A 22,908-nucleotide genomic window follows, 5' to 3' on the forward strand; every position below is an offset into this window, starting at 1 on the left:
CATAGCAAGTGTTTCACTTACTAAGCCACCTCCCCAGCTCTTGCCAGAGTTCCCTAAATACTGCAAAGTGTTGGTTTAAAGAAAGGGTGGGGGTACAGAGTGATTAACCTGGGCCAGAAGTCTGATACTGACAAATCTAAGTTCTTGGTCAGGTGAGAAAGGAGAAATTACTTCACGGTAGTGCTTCTGATACCTGTGTAGCTGACCCTCCAAGCAGATCAGAAGAAATTTACAGGTGGAGGGACCCATGTAAACACAGCAAAATCAAGTGGAAGCAAAACCAAGTGGAAGACCCTTGTACTAAGAAACAGGAAGTCTTGGTTCTACCTCCTATTTATTCCAGGTGTCCCCTTCTCATAGGCATCTGCAGTTGTAAACTGTTCTGCGGTGAATACAACCATGTTCTTGTCATATGTCAAGTCATTAATTGCTAAGTGAATACTGCTAAATTCTTTATAAGAAACTGAGTCCTTCTCAGGAAGAAATCACCATTTCAGGGAGAAGACATTTACTCTGTCCCAAGAAGCCCTCTTCTACTTGATGGTTCCACCTAAGCACTGGGAGAACAGGTCTACTTCTTCCCCTTCACAGATACTTGGTGTCAAAGTCTGCTGTGATGCTGCCTCACTGTCCCCCTTTCCCAGGCCATTTGCTTAGGTTAGGACTTATGGCACCACCTTGGGCACCTACCCTTTGTTTAGGATGTGGATGAGCAGTACCACTTCTGCCAGATGGTCAAGTGCTGTGCTTTCACGGGAGCTTTCCTTACTGTCACTGACCAGGAGCTGGCTGCACCACAACTCTCAGATCACACTTGGCTCGAATCTGCTGGCAAGCTAAAGCTTGCACTTACATTTTTAAGACAGGAAAGCACAGGGGATGGAGAGATGGCTCAGAATTTGGGGGCACTCAGTGTTCTTCTAGAGGACCGGGTTCAATTCCCAGTGCCACATGGCAGTTTATAACTGTTTGTAACTCCAAGATCTGACACCCTCAGACAGACATACATGCACACAAAACACCAATGCACATAAAAATATAGCTTTTTTTAACGATAGTGAACCACAACATCCAAATGGAGGTTAAATTGTAGAAACCATATGTGACCTACAAAGCTTAAATATGTTTATTACCTGGACATTTATAGAAAATGCTTTCTGTCTTTGCTATAGAATTATTGTTAGAAACGTTATTTAAATTGTTATTATTATTATAGTATGTACACATGTATTGCACTTAGAGGTCAGAGGGCAACTTCTGAGAGTTGATTCTCTTTACCACCACGTAGGTTCTTTCTGGGCATCTGACCCCCATCTTTAGGACTAGCCACAAGTGCATTTACCCTCTGGGCCATCTGTGTGGCCCTTGCAGCATTCTAAACAGCCATTTTTTTTTAAAAATATGAATGTATTGTAGGGTCAAAATATATTGACTTCAAGTTACTTTTCTAATACTGACAAACTTGTCCTAGGATATTTATTATTTATTGTTTAAATTTTCCAAAAAACAAAGTAAAATCTTCATTTGAAAACAGGTAGGCATGATTCTGTATGTAGCATGAGTCTCCATGGGAGTTTTGTTCCACTTGAACTTAACTGATGTGTAAAACATGGAACTCAAATTCACTCGTGTGCTTACTCTTAGCCATGGTGTAGCTGATAAAGTCCATTTTCATATCTTTATCACAAAGTAAAAGTACTGCTTATGTGGGCTATAATGATGAGGGAGTTAGTGGACCCATGTTTTCAAAGCAAATAGAAAGACAAAGAAAAAACAAAAACAACAGGAAAGAAACTTTTTGACCTAACTTTAGCAGTGACTGGACATCCATGGGGGCCAGGGGACAAGAGAATGTCACAGTAGGCAGTGCCCTTGGAACCACGGAACATAGAGGAAACAAGGTGTGATAGAAGCCCAGAGGAAGGAAAGTCACACAAAGAGCTCAAGCTCTTTGGAAATTTTCCTGGGAATGGAGCCTGGAAAGGCCGAGAGGAAAGAGGATATTGCATTCCCAGCGGGGTGTGTGGTGTAATTGGAAGCTTCAGAAAAGCACAGACGTGAAAAAACTAAACACAGTGTGCCCATGCCCAGCAAGTACCCATAAACAATAAGAACAAAAAAGAAGGCCAAGGCAGAGGGCCACTGGAGCCATGGGTGACCACAAACACAGAGAGGCCCCGGCTCATCAGAGCTGAAGTCCTCTTTGGAGTCTCTAAGTAAACACACAGAAAACACTGCAGTGGAAGAGAGTGTGCCTGAGAGGACAAGGATGTGTGCCACCATAAAACAGAAAAGATGAAGGAATTTGAGGACAACTCCAGAGACATTTGTTTTTGTTTCTTTGGTTTTTCAAGACAGGGTTTCTCTGTGTAGCCTTGGCTGTCCTGGACTTGCTTTGTAGATCAGGCTGGCCTTGAACTCACAGAGATCGCCTGCCTCTGCTTCCCAAGTGCTGGGATCAAAGGTGTGCACCAGCACATCTGGCTCAAAAATCCAGGGACATTTAAAGGAAAGCAGACAAACTTGACTGGGTAGGTAAACAGCAAAGTATGAGAAAGTCAAGTGTAAGCCTCTACCTCCCTCTAGAGCAGGGAGAGTCTCAGCTTCTCAATGCTGTAGCCTTCAGTACAGCTACTCAGGCTGTGCAGCCCCCAACCATAACATCACTCCATTGCTACTTCATAACTAATTCTGCTACTCTTGTGAATCGTGATGTAAATATCTGATATGCAGGATAGCTGATATGTTACCCGCAGAGGGGTCATGGCCTACAGGTTGAGAACCATTGCTCTAGACCATTATTCAAAATATGGGAATGTCTATTTTGAATATGCACACAAAAACAAAATCTAAAATTTTGTTTTTCTAGGAAAGAGTATATGAATAGAAATTACTAAAGATGAACTAAGCTGACCTCACTTGACATCTCAGGCACTAGAGCAGGTACCTTGTTTTTAATGCATGGGGGAATTATCTGGTTTGACCACATGCTGTATTATTATGCGGGTCTTACACTCCAAAGGACTGAAACCATACAAAGCAAGTGCCCCGACCAAATGAGGTTAAAGCACAGGGAAAAGCTTCACAGTACATGTGAAAAGTCAGATGAAAGAACCAGTGACATACAGGTAATGGGAACTACATGATCAGAAAGTAACAGACAAGATCGACAGAACTTCAGATACCTGTAGGATGGAAAGCTACTACAAAAACACTTGCTACCCTAAATACGAAGAGAATCAGGAAAAGGGGACAGAAGAGGTTTCAAAATGGTGGTTAAATTTTACTCTAAAGACCCAAAAAGTTAAAAAAAAAAAAAAAACAAAAAAAAACCCAAGAACACAAAGAGATTTACACTGACACTCAGGAGCCATGAAAGACAGCTGTTAGAGACAAAGACCTGTGGGGTTCGTGGTATCAAGACACATAACACATAGAAGCCAACTCAGTGATTGAAACTGCGCACTGGAAGTAGTTAAAGTGTGGGCTGGAGCGATGGCTCAGAGGGTAACAGCACCCGCTGAGCAAGCCCCATAGCCTGAGCCCAATCTCGGCTCAGCCTACAAGCACACCGTGGCACATACGGAAGACCCTGTCCTCTTACACTCTCCATCACCCCACCCCTCACACACCACACACACAAATAAACAAGAAAGCTTAAAAACAAACAAACTGTGAGTTACATAGACTATAAATAGCAAAATGATGGATGCAAATAACCATCTAAATAACTATATTAAGTGTAAACTGAGCCTGGCACAGGGCCAGTCACCTTTAATCCCACTATTTCAGAGGCAGAGGCAGGTGAATCTCTAAATTCAAGGCAAGCCTGGTCTACAAAGCAAATTCTAGGACAGCCAGAGCTACAAAAAAGAAGCCTGTCTTGAAAAACAAAACAAAACAAAAAAAGAAATTGACTAAAAACCCAATTAGATGCGAAAGGATGCTAGACTAACTTTTAAAAAGATATAACTGTAAAAAACAACAACAACAACAACAAAAAAAAACAACAACCACACTTTGTATTCAAAGACACAACTAGGTTTTTAAATCAAAGGAGGAAAAGTGCAGCAGGCAAACGGTAACAAGAGAAACAAGGCTATTCTTTCACAGACAGACAGACAGACAGGAGTGTGTGTATTACTATAAGAGACAGAATTATTTCATGATTGCTAAATGGTCAGTCACTCAGGAAGAAACATAATTTCAAGTATATACATATGTAATAAAGCTCAAAATGAAGAGACCAAACGACTACATTGATGAGAAGAAAAGTAGCATTTCAACAATGACAAGAGGAGTATTTCACCAGTCTACCATAACCAGCTGACAGCAACAGGCCCTAGGAATGGCTAGGATACAGTAACTCAAGCTATATAATCAAGCAAGCTGACTCCTGACACCTTAGAAACCACACCAGAAAACACCCTGGTTTTGAGCACACGGTGCATTACCCAGGGTTAACCATATGCTGCACCATTAAGTAGGCCTCATGCTTATAAGGACCGAAATCACACAAAGGATGAATTCTGATCAAATAGGGATTAAAGGCAAAGTACACAGAAGAAAGAAGTCTGGGGAATCCCCCAAACACTTGAGAATTAAACAACATGTTTCTAAATAAATGAACACAATCAAGATAAAATGCCCAAACTGACGGGATGCAGGCGAGGCGAGGTGGACGGCAGCTGAAGCTTGGCGGCTCTCACCAGAAAGCTCCAGATGTGCCTCTGAAGCTGTTAGTATTTTGGAACACAACCTGCTCCTGGGTTACCCAGCAACTTATGATGTCATCATGTGTCGCAGGCCAGGTGGTCACACCTGGAAGGCGTGGTTACCTTGCCCCTTAAAGGGCCAACCCTGACATGTGATCTCTCTCTTACTCTCTTCTCTTACTTTTTCTCTCTCTCGGGGCGCCCCTTCCCTTTTTTCTTTCTCTCTCTCTTCATGTCCTGCTCCCCCCTCCCTCCATACTCGCCTAATAAACCTCTTGCAGAGAATATCAGTTGACTAGCCTCATGCTTTTTATAACTAACATTGGTGCGTTGGCTAGGACAGGGCTCTCCTAGCAAAGCTAAGAACCCTTTCGGACTCCAGACAGGACGGTTACAACTGATTTTCTCTGTTCTATGCCCCAAAACCAAGCCCCAGCATAAAGCATCAGCTTGCCCTGGTGTGTGGACCCCTTGGGGCCATGGCCACGCAGCTGCACTGCTCTCTCCATCCTCTCTGGTTTCCTGGGGTACTTTGGCTCTCCCCAGGCTTGGATCCCTGTGCATAGAACACAGCCATCTGCAGCGGCCACCGGAGACACAGTGGCTGCATCTGGACCCTTCGGCCCCAGCAAAACGGAGTGTTTGGTAGGCGCTGTACCCGGGGCCCCTGGGGGTGGGGGGGGGGGGGGGAGACGAGTGAAAGGGACTGTGCATGTTTGCTATTCCGGTGCAAACCCTGGGAGATTCAAGCCTTGCTATCACTTGAACTGTTTAGGACAGTTCTCAAAAAAACCAGCACAGTCGGGGAACTTTTAAATCTTCTGCCATGTTGATCCTGGGAGGAACTGGGCGTATTATAGCTTAAGCATTGACTTAATGTGGCATGGCACCATCTTTGGTTTGGGCAAACAGGCCCTGCCTCCCGTGCACCCTGCCATCTTGCCATGTGCTCCCCCTCCCCCACCAAGCTTCGTTCCACTCCCGCTACTAGGGTGTGTGCCGCTGCCTGCTCCGTCTTGCTATGCGCCCCCCCCACACCAAGCTGCTTTCATTTTGCTTCTTCCTCTTTTCACTTCTAGCGCCATGCTTTCTTCTAGGAGGCTGTTTCCAAGCTTAAAAAAAAAAAATCTTCCTGATTTCTGTACACTTTACTCTTTACCCTTATATTTTAAATTCTTTATCTAATGCTTTATATAATTTTCTCACTGGGTTTGCATTTATAAGACTTAATCATGATTAACTGTTTATCTTATCTTTTAGACTAGGCCACAACAATGAGCCTCATTTCAAGTTGATATGGATTTTTATAAAAATTTAAAGTTATATTTTACTATCTTATGATTCAACCCTGCTTCAAATAAATTTTATATAATAATAAAATTTCAAAGTTATAAATATCTATTCAAATTAAGTTGGTTTATGTGTTGCTCAAATATAATTTTAAGATTGCTTTATACTGTTCTGCTTAGGGGTTCATTATTACATACAAATTGTTTACCAATATTCTAAATTAAGATCTATTAATTTTAGAGGTATTTATTTATGTTAAAAATGGGTCAATTTGCTATGTTTCTACTATCAAAAGGTTAAAATACGCTTGGTTAACTTTAAAATTGGTTTATACTGTTCTGCTATATTGTTGTTTTTAAACTTATAGCACATGGGTTCGTTATTATGTACAAGTTGTTTACCAATATTCTAAATTAAGATCTATTAATTTTAAAAAATATATTTGTATTAAAACTGGGTCAATTTACTGTATCACTGCTATCAAAAGGTTAATATAAGCTTGGTCTTGTTCTTTTAAAAATGTTGTTAGTAATCTGTAGTATAGCCCTACACTATTATAAGCTATAAACTTTTATATACTAAATCATACAAAAACTCTTGTGCTCTCACTTTTATAAATTATATTCATGACTTTTAAGGTTCTAACTTAGAAAGGACAAAACCTAAAGTCCTGATATTTAATGGTTAATAAATGCAAGTTAATAGTCATCTCATAGATACATATTTATAGTCCTACAGATGCAAACATGGTCTCACTGCAATTTTTAATAAACAGCTGAGGATGCTCCTTGAGTCACCATATAGGAGTTGGTAAAAATAGTGAGCCGTCCCGACGGGCTCTAGACCTTAGCTGCGCTCTGCTGGCGTTCCCGCAAAGGCAAGAGGTTTGCATAGCCAAAAGTCCGTTCCACCAGGTGACGTTTTCAAATGCAGCCAAGTGGATGCTGGTCCCGCTGCTGACCTGCCAAAGCCGCCTGCTGGCAAACTGGCCTCTGGAAGTCAAAATGCTCCCAAGCAGGCTTGTTCTCTGTGCCCAGCCATGGAGGTTCAACCAGCACAAGAGCTACAGACACTTCCAGCCTTCTAGCTCGTTGGCCTGGCGGAGGACGAATGGCTCCTTGACACAGCAACCTCCACAGCTCTTGCACAAGTCTGTTTTTTACCTCAGAATGAGGTCCCACGGATATAATGCCATCTTCTGTGTTGGGAGACTTCAGGTGCTTTCCCAGTTCTCTTCATATGCAGGAGACCAGGCCTTAAGCCTAAGTCCTAGAGCTGCTATTTTCAGGCCTAATACAGTCCAATACAGACTCAAGAAACAGGCCTAAATGAAACCTTTCACCATCCCTTTAGCTAAAGGACAATAAATGTTCATAGCAGTTTCTACTATGTCTCATGGTAAATAACTAAATACAAAGGTCCCTCTCAAAAAACATATTTGAGAGATGTCTTAAGGTTAATAAATATAAGTTATACATGTTTGAGAGTATGAAAAGGTGTCTTAAGGTTGATAAATACAAGTTATACATGTTTCAGAGTCTAAAAATGTGTTTTAAGGTTGGTAAATGCAAGTTATAAAGGTTACAAGGTCTAAGGTGATTTAAGGTATCCTAAATAGGTAAAAAGGCTTACTATTCCTCTTGTTGTTATGCTACTGTTGTATTGACTGTCCAGAGTTCTAAGCTTTATCAATAGGGCTCTAATTTATTAATCTGACTCTGATACAAAAACATTCCACTATACCAGGTACTATTATGGTTCTCAGCTCAAGATTGTAAGCCTCCATAATACGTATGCTTATACTAAAAGTTAAGATCAAGTGAGTTTCCCTTTTACTTCATAAAAGGCTTTTGCATTTTCAGAGTTCACCTTAAAAAATACTTATGCTATTAACACAAATATGTATGTCTACTGCCTTTTTCTACAATGCAGAGTACAATCGTGATATTAACATGTCTAAAGTTTTATCTCCTTCTTAAAACTTAAAAGTAATTCTTGTAAGCTGCAGAAAGTCCACCTAAATCCACCTCTCAGGTCAATTGGACTCCAGATAAGTACTGTACTTATTGCCTGTCTCAAAAGGTGGAACTTCTCCCCTTTCCCTGGTTTTGGGACTCCCTTTCCTGGCTACCAGACTGCTATTTACTGCATGTAACACTGGCTGGATTGGTGAGTTCTCCTTATTGACCAGCCGCTAGATAAGTGAGTTCACTCTATTTTTCCAGCATAAAACGCCTCTCTTCGTAGGGGAAGCTTGACCATAGAGCTCCGGCAACTTTGTACTATCTTTTGAGACGGAGGGACCCCCCCAGTCATAGCCTTAACTGTCTAGGGTTGACCCTCTATGCTGACCTCCATTTTAGGGCCCCACTCTCCCTTGGGTGGTATGTCCCCACTCGCACACGGTCCTTTCTCCCCCTCTCTCGCTCGCTCGTGGGAAGACCTAGTGCTAGGTGAATCATCGTGCCCCAGCCGTGCCCCACTGGGCACCTGTGCCCCGGTCTCTGGCCAAAAGCTGACCAGTAGGACCCCTCTCGCTCGAGTCACACCTTGCCATTGGGATGTCTCTGGAAGGTTGCTGACTTCTCTGCCCCCAATGGGAGATGCCCAGATGCCCATCCCTCCAGATACGATGTCTTCTGGAGAATTTTAAGTTTCTACACCTAGTGCCAGCTGGCACCAGGGCCTCTAAGTTTACATGCTTCTGTAACCAAACCTTACCTCAATGACAGATCGAAAACAAAGCCTTCTTTACATATTGCCAATGATTGGGTAAATAAAGGTTCCCCCCCAGGTAGACAGAGGTTCCTATGTTCAAGTCTAATTGATCCAAACCTTCTACCTGTTTGCTCTCCCAAAAGTTTTCAATGTATACCTACAGGATTTTCTCCATAACCTACTCAACTTTATCTTTTGCCTATATATGTGTTTCAGTGTCCTTCCAGACACACAAGTTTCTTATAGCCACAACAGCGCCAAAGCAGCTACAGGTGTTCAACTTTGACCTCACAGACTTCTAACAAGCTGCAGGTTTTCAACTCTGACCTCACAGACTTCCAACAAGCTGGACCTGTACCTTCCCTCCCAGCCATGGATGTTCTTGCAGACCCTGGAAAGCATCAAAGCAGCCTATTCTTCCTGGACTTGGCCAACATTTCAGTCTTTTGACTTCCCTACAGCACTCCCAGTGTCAGCAGGAAGTAGCCAGAAGAGAATCTACTCCCTTTATTCACTTGTTGTTAACAAAAGGCTGAAATGGTGTGCTTCAGGAACAGGACAAGCAGCTCCAAGTTCTCCCAGCATTCCCCAGTCCCTACCTGCTGCCTTGCATGGCTGGCAGCTCTCTCTATTGACAACCCTCTACCCTAAATTTTCCAGGGCAGAGGCTTCCCTTACTCTTGACCTTGCACTCTGACCATTTTGTTGCTATAATTCTTCTCTCTCTCAACCTCTTGCATGACAACCAAGAGCTGCCTCCAATGAACCTAAATTTATATACTTTAACTTAACTTATAAAAAGCAGCCCAAGCTCCCCATTTTTAATTATAGAAAAAGGGAGGAATGTTAGTACTTTAGAATACAACCTGCTCCTGGGTTACCCAGCAACTTATGTCATCATGTGTCGCCAGCCAGGTGCCACCTGGAAGGTGTGGTTACCTTGCCCCTTAAAGGGCCAACCCCGACACATGGTCTCTCTCTTACACTCTCTTACTCTTACACTCTCTTACTCTCTTACACTCCTACTCTAACACTCTCTTACTCTCCTCTCTTACTTTCTCTCTCTCGGGGCGCCCCTTCCCTTTTTTTCTCTCTCTCTCCATGTCCCGCTCCCCACTCCCTCCATACCCTCCTAATAAACCTCTTTTAGAGAATATCGGTTGACCAGCCTCATGCTTTTTTAATAATAACAGAAGCTCCCGCCATGAGACAGGAGAAAAAGAAGTGAGCATTTCTTTAAGTGTTTCTTTGCCATTTGATATTCCTCTATTGAGAATTCTATGTTAGCTCTATATACCATTTTTTAATTGGATTACTTGATTTGTTGGTATTTAACTTTTTGAGTTCTTTATATATTCTGGATATTAGCTCTCTGTCAGATATGGGGTTGGTGAAGATCTTTGCCAGTCTGTAGGCTGTTGTTTTGTTCTGACGACAGTGTCCTTTGCTTTACAGAAGCTTTTCAGTTTCATGAGGTCACATTTATTGATTGTTGGTCTCAGAGCCTGTGCTGGTGGTGTTCTGTTTATGAAGTTGTGTCTTGTGCCAATGAGTTCAAGGCTCTTCCCCACTTTTTCTTCTAACAGGTTTAGTGTGTCTGGTTTTATATTAATGTCTTTGATCCACTTGGACTTTAGTTTTGTGCAGGGTGATAAATACAGGTCTATTTGCATTTTTTCACTCTACCCATCAGGGTATTGAAGCACGTGCTGAGACTCATAACCAAACTTTGGGCAGAGTGCAAGGAATCTTATGAGAGAAAGGGGAGAAAGAAAGACCTGGAGGAGAGAGGAGCTCTACAAGGAGACCAACAGAACCAAAAAAATCATTGCCCAGGGGTCTTTGCAGAGACCAATACTCCAACCAAAGACCATGCATGGAGATAACCTAGAACTCTTGCACAGATGTAGCCCATGGCAGCTCAGACTCCAAGTGGGTTCCCTAGTAAGGGGAACAGGGACTATTTCTGACATGAACTCAGGTGGCTCTTTGGTCATCTCCCCCTAAAGGCGGGGGCAGCCTTGTCAGGTCACAGAGGAAGACAAGGCAGCCAGTCCTGATGAGACCTGATAGACTAGTGTCAGATGGAAGGGGAAGTGGATCTCCCCTATCAGTGGACCAGTGGAGGGGTATAGGGGAAGAAGAGTGAGGGCAGGTGGAATAGGGAGGGGGCTACAACTGGGATACAAAGTGAATAAAGTATAATAAAAAATAAATTAAAAAAGAAAAAGTGAACAATCAACTTGGGGTAAGTGGTGAGGAAACAATCAAAACTACAAGAATGAAGCAGAAATCTGAAAAACAAACTCAACAGAAACAAAAGTCAGTTCTTTAAAAAAAAGTGATAAGTCTTAGGCAGGTGGAGGGAATGGAGGCTAGCAGAGGGGAGACATGAATTGCTAAAACGGAACACAAGATGGGACAGAACAGCTTTACAGAAATTAAATAATTTTCTTCAGTAGGTGAACAAACTCTGGTATGTACATACAATCTACAACTACTCAAAAATAAGAGGAAACAATGACACACAGCTCAGCTGAACCTCATGTTCACTGATTCAAACTGTTATACTACATGGTAACAGTTATTGCTTTGGGAAAGGCTAAACTCCTGAGTTAGAAAACAGAACAGGGACTGATTGACAGGGCTTCCTGCTTATTTGATAACTCCTTTACTGGGTGGGCCATCTACCTAGCTCCAGCTTTATCATTCTTAATATTGAAAGTGTGCATAATAAAAGTGATTTACACTAACAGCTTTAATATTTTGACACCTTTAAAGTTATCTGTTGTGATGTCACCTTGAAATCAATGCAGTGCCACTGAGGCTTACACAAACTCCTCCCCTTCTCAGCTGGGTCTTCTGACCAGACCTCTTTGACCCTGCTCCATCCTCCCTGAAAGTAACCATCATTCTGTAAGCGTCATTTTCTTAATGTCCCTTGAACAATCCTAACTTCACAAACTGTTGGTCACTATTTACTTTTATGCTAAATATACAAGTCCTTAAAATTTTTCAGCCATCTTGTAGACAACTTTGCTGCTGCCACAGTCATTACTGAGACCAAGCACAGAAATAACATTCGAGTGCCAATTTCAAAGAAAAACAGCAAGTCTCCTTTAAAACATGACTCCATGGATGACCACTGACCTAACCTAGAATTTAAATGGAATGGGAAGGAAGCCACCCACTCCAGGCCAGCCCAGTGGCCACACAGAGTCAATAACAAGGCTTGCTATTTTCAAGTCTGGCTTTTCCGGTGCCACAAACAGCTTGAACTTCAGCTCTAACACACGCTGGGCTAAGAACATGCAGAGAAATGAAAGCCAGCATTTCAATGCCGGGTTCCTTCTCTACACAATACAGCTCTCTCTCTCTCATTCAGCCACATCTTCTGATGCGATTGTAAAAGGTATGCCATGGTTATTTAGATACAAACAGGCTAAAACTGTGACTACTGTGTATAATTAGCCATAAAACTTTGGGTTATTTACTTAATTATTTATAACATTAGTCTGCTGTAAAAAAACAAATATCTTAAAAGAATAACCCTTACCTCAAGAGATCAATTACTTTATTACATTAAATGTACCATATAATTAAATTCAACAACACATGGCAGAAAAAAAAAAGCATTTCAAATTCCCAGTTCATCACACTATAAAATATTCTCAATGGACACCCTGCATATAATCAGTTTCATGATTTCATCATTGATGTCTTATTACAGAAACAACTACAAGTTATATGTATTTTGTGTCTAACAAAAAAAGGAGACTCTTAAGTGCCACATGTCATTCAGAAACTGAAAAGGAATACTTTTCTTGGAAAAAACTCCACATATATAAACACTACACCACCCCACCACCGACTCTTGTGGACTTGACTTATTAGTCCACCTTAATGGGAAGTTCCAAGACTCAACAGCATGCAATCATCAACTCTGCAGCCTCTTAGACCTCACTTCTAACAACAAGGATCAGACCCAAGATACATTCTAAACACCATTTTGAAAAAGGCCGAATTTATGTATCTTAGAATTTAATTTGCTTCTCTGACATGAGAAAGTCCTTGGCTCAATTACTGTGCAGCTGCATGTCACTCATCCAGAGTATTAATCATCTGAATTTTGTCATCCAGATATCATAAACTACAAGCACGCAAGCCTAGACAGTATAGCCTTCTGTACACATGTAGGCTATCTGGCGGTCGATGGCATCTGGACTACAAACCTACGCAACATGTGACTGTACAGAATACTGTTGACTGGAACACAGTGGTAACAGTTACGGTGTCGTTATGTGATACGTCACTTATTTTCTGATGTATATGCAGTCCATCACGGGCTGAACTTACTTGATGCAGTACTGGCTGTACTTTTTTCAAGACAGGATTTCTCCGTGTAGCCCTGGGTGTCCTGGACTCGCTTTGTAGAACAGGCTGGCCTGGAACTCACAGAGATCTGCCTGCCTCTGCCTCCCTAAGTGCTCCACTGCACCCAGCTTGTATTTTTAAAATCAAAACTGGTTACTGTGCATATATAGCAACTTGTCTAGAAATAGCCTGGTTTCTACACAGGGTAGAATCATGCTCACTGACCAGATAAGGAACCAAAATAAAACTGAAGTAATGGTAGGGCTGAAAAAGATAGTTCGGTGGGTGAAAACACTAAGCCTGGCGTCCTAAGTTTAATTCCTGGGATTTACATGGTAGAAGGAGTGAACTGAATCCCAGAAGTTGCCCTCTGGCCTACACACATAGACACAAAGTAAATAAGTTAAACATTTTTTAAATCAAGAAAAACATCCTCATCAAAAGACCCAACTAATCAGGGCCCAGAGGGGCTTGCTGAGACAGAAGCATCAACCAAGGACCATGCATGAACTGGATCTAGGCCCCCTATAAAGATGTAGCAGATGGGCAGCTTTAGGCATCAGGTGGGTCCTCTAATAAGGGAAGTGGTGATTGCTTCGGACATGACTCACTTGCTAGCTCTTACATCACTTCCCCCTGGCAGGACTACAGAGAGGAGGACATGCTCAGTTCTGATGCAACTTGATGAGCTGGGGTAGAGGGGAAAGGATGCGCCCCTTTTCTGAGGAAGAGGTGAGGGGGAAGAGATGGGGCTATAACCAGGATGTAAAGTGAATACAAAATAAATTAAAAAGAATACAGAGGAAAAAAAAAAAAAGAATAAGGAGACATTAACATGGAAAAAAAAAGAAAAAGAAAAATACCTTCATTTATCAACCAAACTATATATATATAAAGGCAATAAAGAAACCTGTTACCTTGTGTACTAATTTCAATAAATACATAGATAGATAGCTAAACTCATCTAGCTACTAATTGTATTCCTGCTATCTACTTAATGTCTGAAGAATACTAATTATAGCATACATTTTTTTTTTCTTGGACTGGATGTGAGATATATTACTGAACATGATTTGATAGGGTACAGGAGAGCACGGTGGAAGCCATGAAGAATACAGGGCCTGCAAATTTTCCAGGGGACTGCGGGAGGGGATACATCTGACCCCATAGTCATCAGAAGTGAGCTTCTTCTCAGTGACCATGTCTTCAAATTCATCTGCATTAAACCTGATGAAGACCCAGTTCTTTGACCTGTGGATATTCTGGCTGCCAGGGAACTTGAACTTGGCTGTATGCAGAGTCACAAATTCATGGTCCTTAATGTGCAGCTTGGTTAGGATGGACATGATGGCCTGGCCAATGTGAACCCTATGCCCTGGGGCTTCCTGAAGGCACCGCACATACCTGTTTGGAGCCTAGATTGGGGAGAGCATTGAGATCGGAAAACTGTCTGCAAGGTCCCTCAGGACAACCTATATAGACAACAAGCTGCAAACCAAGCCCCCATGGTAAAAGGGACTTTAACTGGCTGCAAAGTAGCTCCAGTTGTTTTTAAATGAGTGGAAGACTTAATAAATAAGTATCCTTAGCTAGGTGGGTGGTGGCACCTTTAATCCTAGCAGTGGTAGGGCTGTCTCTGAGTTTGAGACCAACCTAGTTTACAGAGGGAGTTCTAGGACAGCCAGGGCTACACAGAGAAATCCTGTCTTAAAAATCCAAAAGAAAAAGAAAAAAAGCTGAAGACTCATACTAAAATTAAACTCATACTAAAATTAGCAAGTTACTGAAAGATTTAAACAAGACTTAAGAATATATAAAAACACTGCTGGCTCTTTGAACACCTCCCCCTGGGGGGTTGGGGGAGGCAGTCTTCCCAGGCCACAGAGGAAGACAATGCAGCCAGTCCTGATTAGACCTGATAGACTGGGGTCAGAGGGAAGGGGAGGAGGACCTCCTCTATCAGTGGACTGGGGGAGGGACATAGGAGAAGAGAGAGAAAGGGTGGGATTGGGATGAGATGAGGGAGGGGGCTACAGCTGGGATACAAAGTGAATAAATTGTAATAAATAAAAAAATAAACAAATAAAAACCCAAAAAACCACTGCTGGATACCAAGACTCAGCTTCATAAAAGTAGCTACCTTTATAAAAAGAACGTAACCACAAGAATACTCACACAACGCAACATTTACCCTTACCAAGTTCAAGATGACCAGGCATTACTGAGAGGCGGAAGAGAACTAGTGTCAATATGCTAGGAGGAACACAAAATAATCTTGAGTCCCCAAACCTACCAGCCTTCATGTTGACTACTAAAACAGCTCTTAGTGTCAAAGCAAAACAAAAAGCCCCAGAAAGTACAAGACTCTCTGAACAAATAAAAACTAGACATACATTTAAAAAAAACAGGAAAATACAGCCCACAGTCAGAAGGTGAAAACGACAGTCACTAGACCGTGACCTAGAAATAGACTAGGTATAATGAATACTCCAGTATAATGAGTACTCTAGTCATGCGAAGGTACAGCCTGCTGGGAGAGGCCACTACCACACATAATCGCAAGGAGTTTGCTGTACAGTCACGGCTCTAATATGCAGAAGTGTGTCATCACTGAGAATTAATATCAGAAAGCACAATGAAAAACTATCATTTGTGTGTTTTACAAATACGCTGATATATAACTTTTTAAAGTTAAAAAAATCTAATTAATGGGACTGGAGAGATGGCTCAGCAGTTAAGAATACTTTTGCTATTTATCTCGGTTCAGTTACCAATATCCACACAGAAGCTCAAAACTACTTATTACTCCACTTCCAGGGGCTCAAACACCCTTTCCTGATCCTGATGAAAGTATATAACCATGTGCACGTGCATGCACACACACACATTTAAAAAAAAAAAAAACCCAACAAGTTAGCAATTAAAAAGATCCATTAACAGAGAATACATTTATGAAAGATAATTATTTACAGGGGAGTTTTAAAAATCAAATACACCTACATGTATGCCATCTGGGAAGTGTTAAGAAGCCATTTGACTCAATTGTGTCTAAATGTCAAGCTTGTCAATAAATTCCCAATAGAAAAATTTTAGGTTAAAAGATACCACTTCAATTAAGAAATCACCTGTTTTGACATTTTCCTGGTACTTTGTATATGATTAAATTACTCACTAGAACCCCAGTAGGGATTCTTAAAAAGAAGTTACTATCCAGATGTTTATTGAGTATCTAACCTGGTAATTTGTTATCTAAAGTACCTGGGAAAATGCCACTGAGACTGTTGCAGGAAAAAGCAGAGAGAAAACAATAAAACCCCCCAAACTAGGAAGTGCTCCAAGTGGCAACTAACTAACTGTAACAGAGATGCCTCAACTTTCTTCCTCAGACACATCCTCTTTGAATTTTAAAAGCATTATTCTAAAACTTAGCATCTTTATTATTGCTTTGTATCACTGCATGGGTATCTCCTCAGAAAGGCTCTTTTTCTCCTTCTTTCTTCAAGACTCATGGAGAACACATTCACAGGTTCTCATTTGTGTTTTATTTTAGTGGTTGTCTATTGCAGATAGGTCTGACTTTGTCCTTTGCACTGAGGTAGCACAAAGGAAATTCCAGGCTTTGACTTGCAGGAAACACTAGGTGTCCATTGTTGGCATAAAACCATTATAATCAGCCTCAAGACACAGCACAGCATCACAGAAAAGAATACTTCTTTATTTCACCACATTACAGACAAGAACTCAAAGCAACCCCTATTCTGTCCTCTGAAAAGAATATTACAATGTTACTACTTTCATCTCACTTTCTAAGCATAAACCAGAGCCATGCTTTAAGGAGAAGTATTTAAGTGTATATACAACATTACCAAATTGTTTCATTTAGTTTTATTTCTTTGAAGTTCCCATAAGAAAAGTAACTACGTTGAAAAGTAGAGAGGAGTTTAATGATCACCACTGACTGAATACCTACAAATCTATGTGAATAATACCGGTTTACAATTTCTTCACAGATTACAGAGATGGTTCTGTGGGTTAAGAGTGCTTGCTTTTCAAGCCTGATGTCCTGAGTCAAATCCCCATGTGAAAACCTAGGTGTGGTTGGGTATGAGGCCCCTGTAGGCCCAGGGCTATGCAGGGCAGAGGCAGGAGGATCACTGTGGCTTGCTGGCCACCAGCCTCTTTCCAGGTTCAGTGAGACCCTGACTCACGGCAGTTAAGCGGAGAGTGATACAGCAGACATCCTATGTATTCCCTTGACCTCCACACATGTGGCCTTCCATTAACAGATCTCTCTCTCTCTCTCTCTCTCTCTCTCTCTCACACACACACACACACACACACACACACACACACACACACGGAGGGAGGGACTCACTACAGCCATATGTAACTCTGATTTCTTAATGCAAACTCTTTGCAAAGCAACCAATAGCAAACTCACATTAGCAGTATAAAAAATGAAGAGGCTTCTGGGTTTGTGAATTGGGGTTATGGGTCTTAATTTAAAAGTAACAAGACTCTACGATTTTTGACTATTGCTTGGAATTAACACTGCAGAAGAAACTACTGAACAGTTAGTGATAGCAGAGGTATGATGAGATACTATGGAGAAAAGTAAACATTTAAACTTTGCTATGCTCCTTTAATATTTACTTCTAAGTTCATGTGAACAGTTATAATAAAAATCAACTGTGGAATTATGACAGTACCTCATCACACATTTTGGGATTCCAAGAAAGGCAAAAGGTGCTAAAAACCGGTTTAATTTACTTTACCTAAGAATGCTCACAAAAAAATTTATTAAAGTTCTAAGAACTGTATTTTTTAATAGTCTAGGTCACTAAAATTCAATGTAACAAAGATTGTAATAATTTTGTGTACTTCTTTAGTTGATTCAAACCCATACTTCTGAGAAGTTTACAAGTTCTGTCATTAAAAATTTTAAGTTTATATACTTTCTATCAAATCTATCACAGAAATTTGTATTGTGCTTCTAATCAGAACTCATAAATTATATTTATTTAGATTTGTATTATCCCTAGCCTTTTAAAAAAAATCCTTTGTTTTGCAGATAGTTGTTTTATTCTTCCAAAGGATGTTCAAAGAGCTTTGAAATTATATCTTGACCTCAAATCTGTGTTTATAACTCTCTCTCATCACACATTCATTTTCTCCCTCTAGGCAAATATCATTCTGTCTCTGCTGGTTCATATTTCCAAGGCAATTGTAGTAGTAATTAAAAAGTTTCCTCTAACATACAGAAAAGACCATGTTTATAACCCCCTTTAATCCTTCCACAAAAATATAACTTTCATTATTTCCAGACATGGGCTGCCACCACAGAAACCCTTCATAATGCAAGCCACAGACAGACAGAGTCAATGAAACTAAAGAAAGAAAGTTACTCTGGCTTGAGAAAGACTTGACAAAAATATGTATAACCATTGTCAAAACAATTTTAATTCTTCTTCTGTATCCACATTTTAAAGAGGCAAAACAGTATCCATGGTATATGGACTTCTGAGTGACTAAATGCATGAAGGAAATTATTTGTTCAGGTTTGCTTTGAGACCTGTAGAGCCTATGATGAGTTAACTCAGGCAGGCTGAGCTTCTAGGAGTGTGTAACCACACCAAGCATGAGGTTATTTTTATGCACTCATAAGTTTAGAAATGTATCAACATGGTCACATTACAAAAGGCCTACTGGATGAGCCCATACAGGACTAGAATTCAAATGTTTTATGGTTTATGGAAAACATGCATTCACTCTATTAGTAATTCTGTAGGGAAATGGTTAATTTTTTTTTTTTTTTTACTCCAAGTTTTTACTTCTGATACTTTTTGTTACAAATTAACATTTTAAAATGAAGAGTCATGGTGGGAAACAGATAGGCAGAAGGAAAAGATAGTGTTTCTGGCATCCCTTCTGTGTGGTCAGGCTAGGGATGAACAGGGCATGACATACTTTTTCTTATTTATGAGCCTTATCGTAGTTGATACTTAACAAAATTTCTGCCACAGGGCTTTAGTTAAGTTCAAACCTTCCTACATGTTCCCTCTCATTAACCACCAAGTAGCGATGGCTACCTGGGTTAATTGTTGGGAAAATTTTAAAAATGATATGATTGGTTTAAAGCATATGGACTTATATTGGAATATGAATCTACATTTATCTCGAAATTAAAAATTAATTTTAAAAAGGCCTGCAAAATGTCAATAGCAATGTAGGCATATGCTCCTGGAATCTGTTTCCACCATAAAAAAATGTTAGGAGACTAGTTTAGGAGGCTGAGAATTCAAAAGGAAGAACACATATTAGGCTTAGTGATTCAAAGCCTGGACACTTGGCATCCGAGACACAATGGATGCAAGAGCAGCTCACGATACAAGAAAACCAACAAATGTCCATTTCTGTTGTCAAAGCATTTTGCCTGATACCCTGTGGTCCTCTCAGTTACATTGCAAATCCATAACCAACACTGAAATTACAGTATGTTCCCCTAGCAATTGTTACAATAATTGCATCCTTACTAGTGTGAATCGATAGCCTAGTACAAAATCTATTATTTTCATTCTCTAAAGTTGAAAATCTATATAAAAAACTCATTTTAGCTTATATTATTTTATTCCTTTCCATTAAAGAAAATAAAAACTGCTGTTAAAGTCCTAAGTAAGGAAAACTCAAATGAAGCTGTATGTATATTTTATTGTTTTCTAGGAAACTTATAATTAGAGGTTTACATTTTACTTTGATTTTATGCTTAGAAAAGAACCTACAAGAATGGAAAATTCAATTGTCCTGAAGGACCCACATTTCGGAAAATTTTAGATATAAAAAGATTACTAAAGCTATGTTTTCACTGAGAATAGTCGGTTAATCAATGACATGCAGAAACCTTGCCTCAGCTTCTCAAGAGAAAAGGATTCTTCAAAACCTCAGAGAAAGCGCGAGGGAGAAGGGGAGGTGCTGCAAGCTTCTGCCAGATCCTGTGAACACAGGCAGATATCCAGTGACATAGGAGAAGCAAACGTGGAAGAAGTGCCACAAAATTCATGACAAAACTAGTTTGTACAGCTCCACAAACTCTTCAGATGTTTTAAATAACACTTACACAGCTTGAGGATATTTTAGAAGACCAGCAGCCTAGCACAAGGGGAACTCAATGTGCTTTCTCCGCCAACAGCAAGCATAAAACAACTATTAAAAACACCACAAACAACCTCACCACCAAACCCCTGGAAAGCAATCCAAGGTAGACAACTTAGAAATGTTTGTTTGAACACAAGGGCACCCAAGTTCGTTTAAAACAAAACCAAACCACTACTACAGCTTAAATCACATATCAACCCTCACACAGTGATAGTGGGTGACTTCAACACCTCACTCTCACCAATATGCAGGCCATCCAGACAAAAACTACAGAATTGCTAAAGCTAACCGTCATTATAACCCAAATAGACCAAACATATTTATTGAACTTTTTACCCAAATACAAAAGAATATACCTTCTTCTCAGTAGCTCATGGAACCTTCTCCAAAACTGACCACAAACTTGGACATAAAGAAAGTCTCAATAGATACAAGAAAATGGAAATAACACCAGGCATCCTATCTGACCACCATAGATTAAAGCTAGATATCAACAACAAAAGAAACAACAGAAAGTTTACAAACTCACAGAAACTGAGCAACATACTACTGAGTGAAAAATGGATCAAGAAAGAAATTAGGACAGATTTAAAAAAAAACTTTAGAATTTAATGAAAATGAAAACACAACATGCTCAAACTTAAAAAACCTTGTCCTATAAGAGGCAAATTCATAGCACTAAGCGCTTACATAAAAAAGTTTAAAAGATCTCATATTAGTAACTTAATAGCACACCTCGAGAACAAAAGTAAGAAATAATACCCAAAAGAAGCAGATGACAATAAATAATCAGACTCAGTGCTAAAATACATAATATAGAAACAAACAAAATACAAAAAATCAATAAAACAAAGAGTTGGTTCAATGAGGAACTCAGTAAAACTGAGAAACCCTTAGCCAAATTAACTGAAGGTGAAGGGAGAAGATCCAAATCAGCAAAATCAGAGACAAAAAGGGTAACATAACAACAGACGCTGAGAAAAACCAGAGAATAATGACATACTTTAAAAATTTGTACTCCACCAAATAAGAAAATCTAAAAGAAATGAATAATTATCTCAATAGACACCACCTACTAAAGTCAAATCAAGATCAGATGAAGGCTGGGCGTGGTAGCACACTCCTGTAATCCCAGTACTGGGGGAGGCAGAAGAGGCGGATTGTTGTGAGTCCAGGGCCAGCCTGGTGGACAAAGCAAGTCCAGGACAGCCAAAGCTACAAAGTTAAACCCATCTCAAAAACCACAACAAAAAACATATAACACCTAGAGAAACTGTAATCAAAAGTCTCTCAACCAAAATAAGCTCAGGGCTAAAATGTTTTAGTGAAGAATTCAACCAGGCTTTCAAAAAAGAGTTAACGTCACTACTTCTCAATTATCCCATAAAAATAGAAACAAAAGTAATATTGCCCAATTCATTCTATGAGGCCATAGTTACCCTGATACCTAAAACACATAATGACCTAACAAAGAAAGTGAATTATATACTGGTTTCCTTTATTAACATAGATATCAAAATTCCCAATAAAATACTTGCAAACCAAATCCAAGAGCACATTAAAATGATCACCCACAATGATCAAGTAGGTTTGATCTCAGAAATGCAGGGATGGTTCAATATATATAAGCTGATAAATATAACTACCATATAAAAAAATCTGAAGCACAAAACCACATGATCATCTCTTTAGATGCAGAAAAGGCCTTTGACAAAATCCAACAGCCCTTCACAACAAAAGTCCTGAAGAGTAAAGAAACAAGGAATATTCCTAAATAAAATAAAGGCAGTTTACAGCAAGCCCACAGCCACTATCAACTTAATGGAGAGAAACTCAAGTAAATAACACTAATATCAGGAACAAGATAACATTGTCCACTCTCTCCATATTTATTCAATATAGTACTTGAACTCTTAGCTAAAACAATAAGACAACTGAAAGGGATCATAAAGACACAAATCGGAAAGAAAAAGTCAAAATATCTTTATTTGCAGATGATATGATAGTATATGTAAGCGACCCTAAAAATTCCACTGGGGAACTCCTTTATCTGATAAACACCTTCCTCAAAGTAGCCAGATAAAACACCAACTCAAAAACATCAGTTGCCCTCCTACAAATGACAGACTGAGAAGGAAACCAGGAAAACAATACCTTTCACAAGGACCTAAAAACGTACAAAATATCTTGGGGTATTTCTAACCAAGCAAGTGAAAGACTTCTATGATAAAAACTTTAAGACGCTGACAAAAGAAAATGAAGAAGATACAGAAAATGGAAAGATCTCCCATGCTCACATTGGTAGAATCAACATAGTAATGACCACCATACCAAAAGCAATCTACAGATTCAACACAGTATCCATCAAAATCCCAACAAATTCTTCACAGAACTTCAAAGGACCATTTTCAGCTTCACATGGAAGCACAAAAAAAATCCATGATAGCTAAAACACTCTTGAATAATCAAAAAACTGCTGGAGGTTTCGCCAGTCACAAGTCCAAACTACTACAGAGCTGTAACAACAACAAAAGCATAATGTTGGCACACATACACACTTATAATGACACACTTATCAATGGAGGGGAGGAAGAGGAGGAAAAGAAGAAATTCTTGCTTATGCACCTGCAAAGCTCCATGTAAGGAAAGCAAAGTTGGT

At 40.0% G+C, this 22,908-nt stretch overlaps 1 protein-coding gene across 3 annotated transcripts in view; it reads right to left on the minus strand.

The window, feature by feature from the left end:
- The window catches only part of Lrrc28 (leucine rich repeat containing 28), a 118,725-nt gene that overhangs the window by 43,351 nt on the left and 52,466 nt on the right, over nucleotides 1-22,908 (minus strand). The window lies entirely within an intron of this gene.

Source organism: Psammomys obesus, unplaced genomic scaffold (genome assembly GCF_907164565.1).
Source record: "Psammomys obesus unplaced genomic scaffold, mPsaObe1.curated_primary_1811, whole genome shotgun sequence".
Taxonomy (NCBI): Eukaryota; Metazoa; Chordata; class Mammalia; order Rodentia; family Muridae; genus Psammomys; species Psammomys obesus.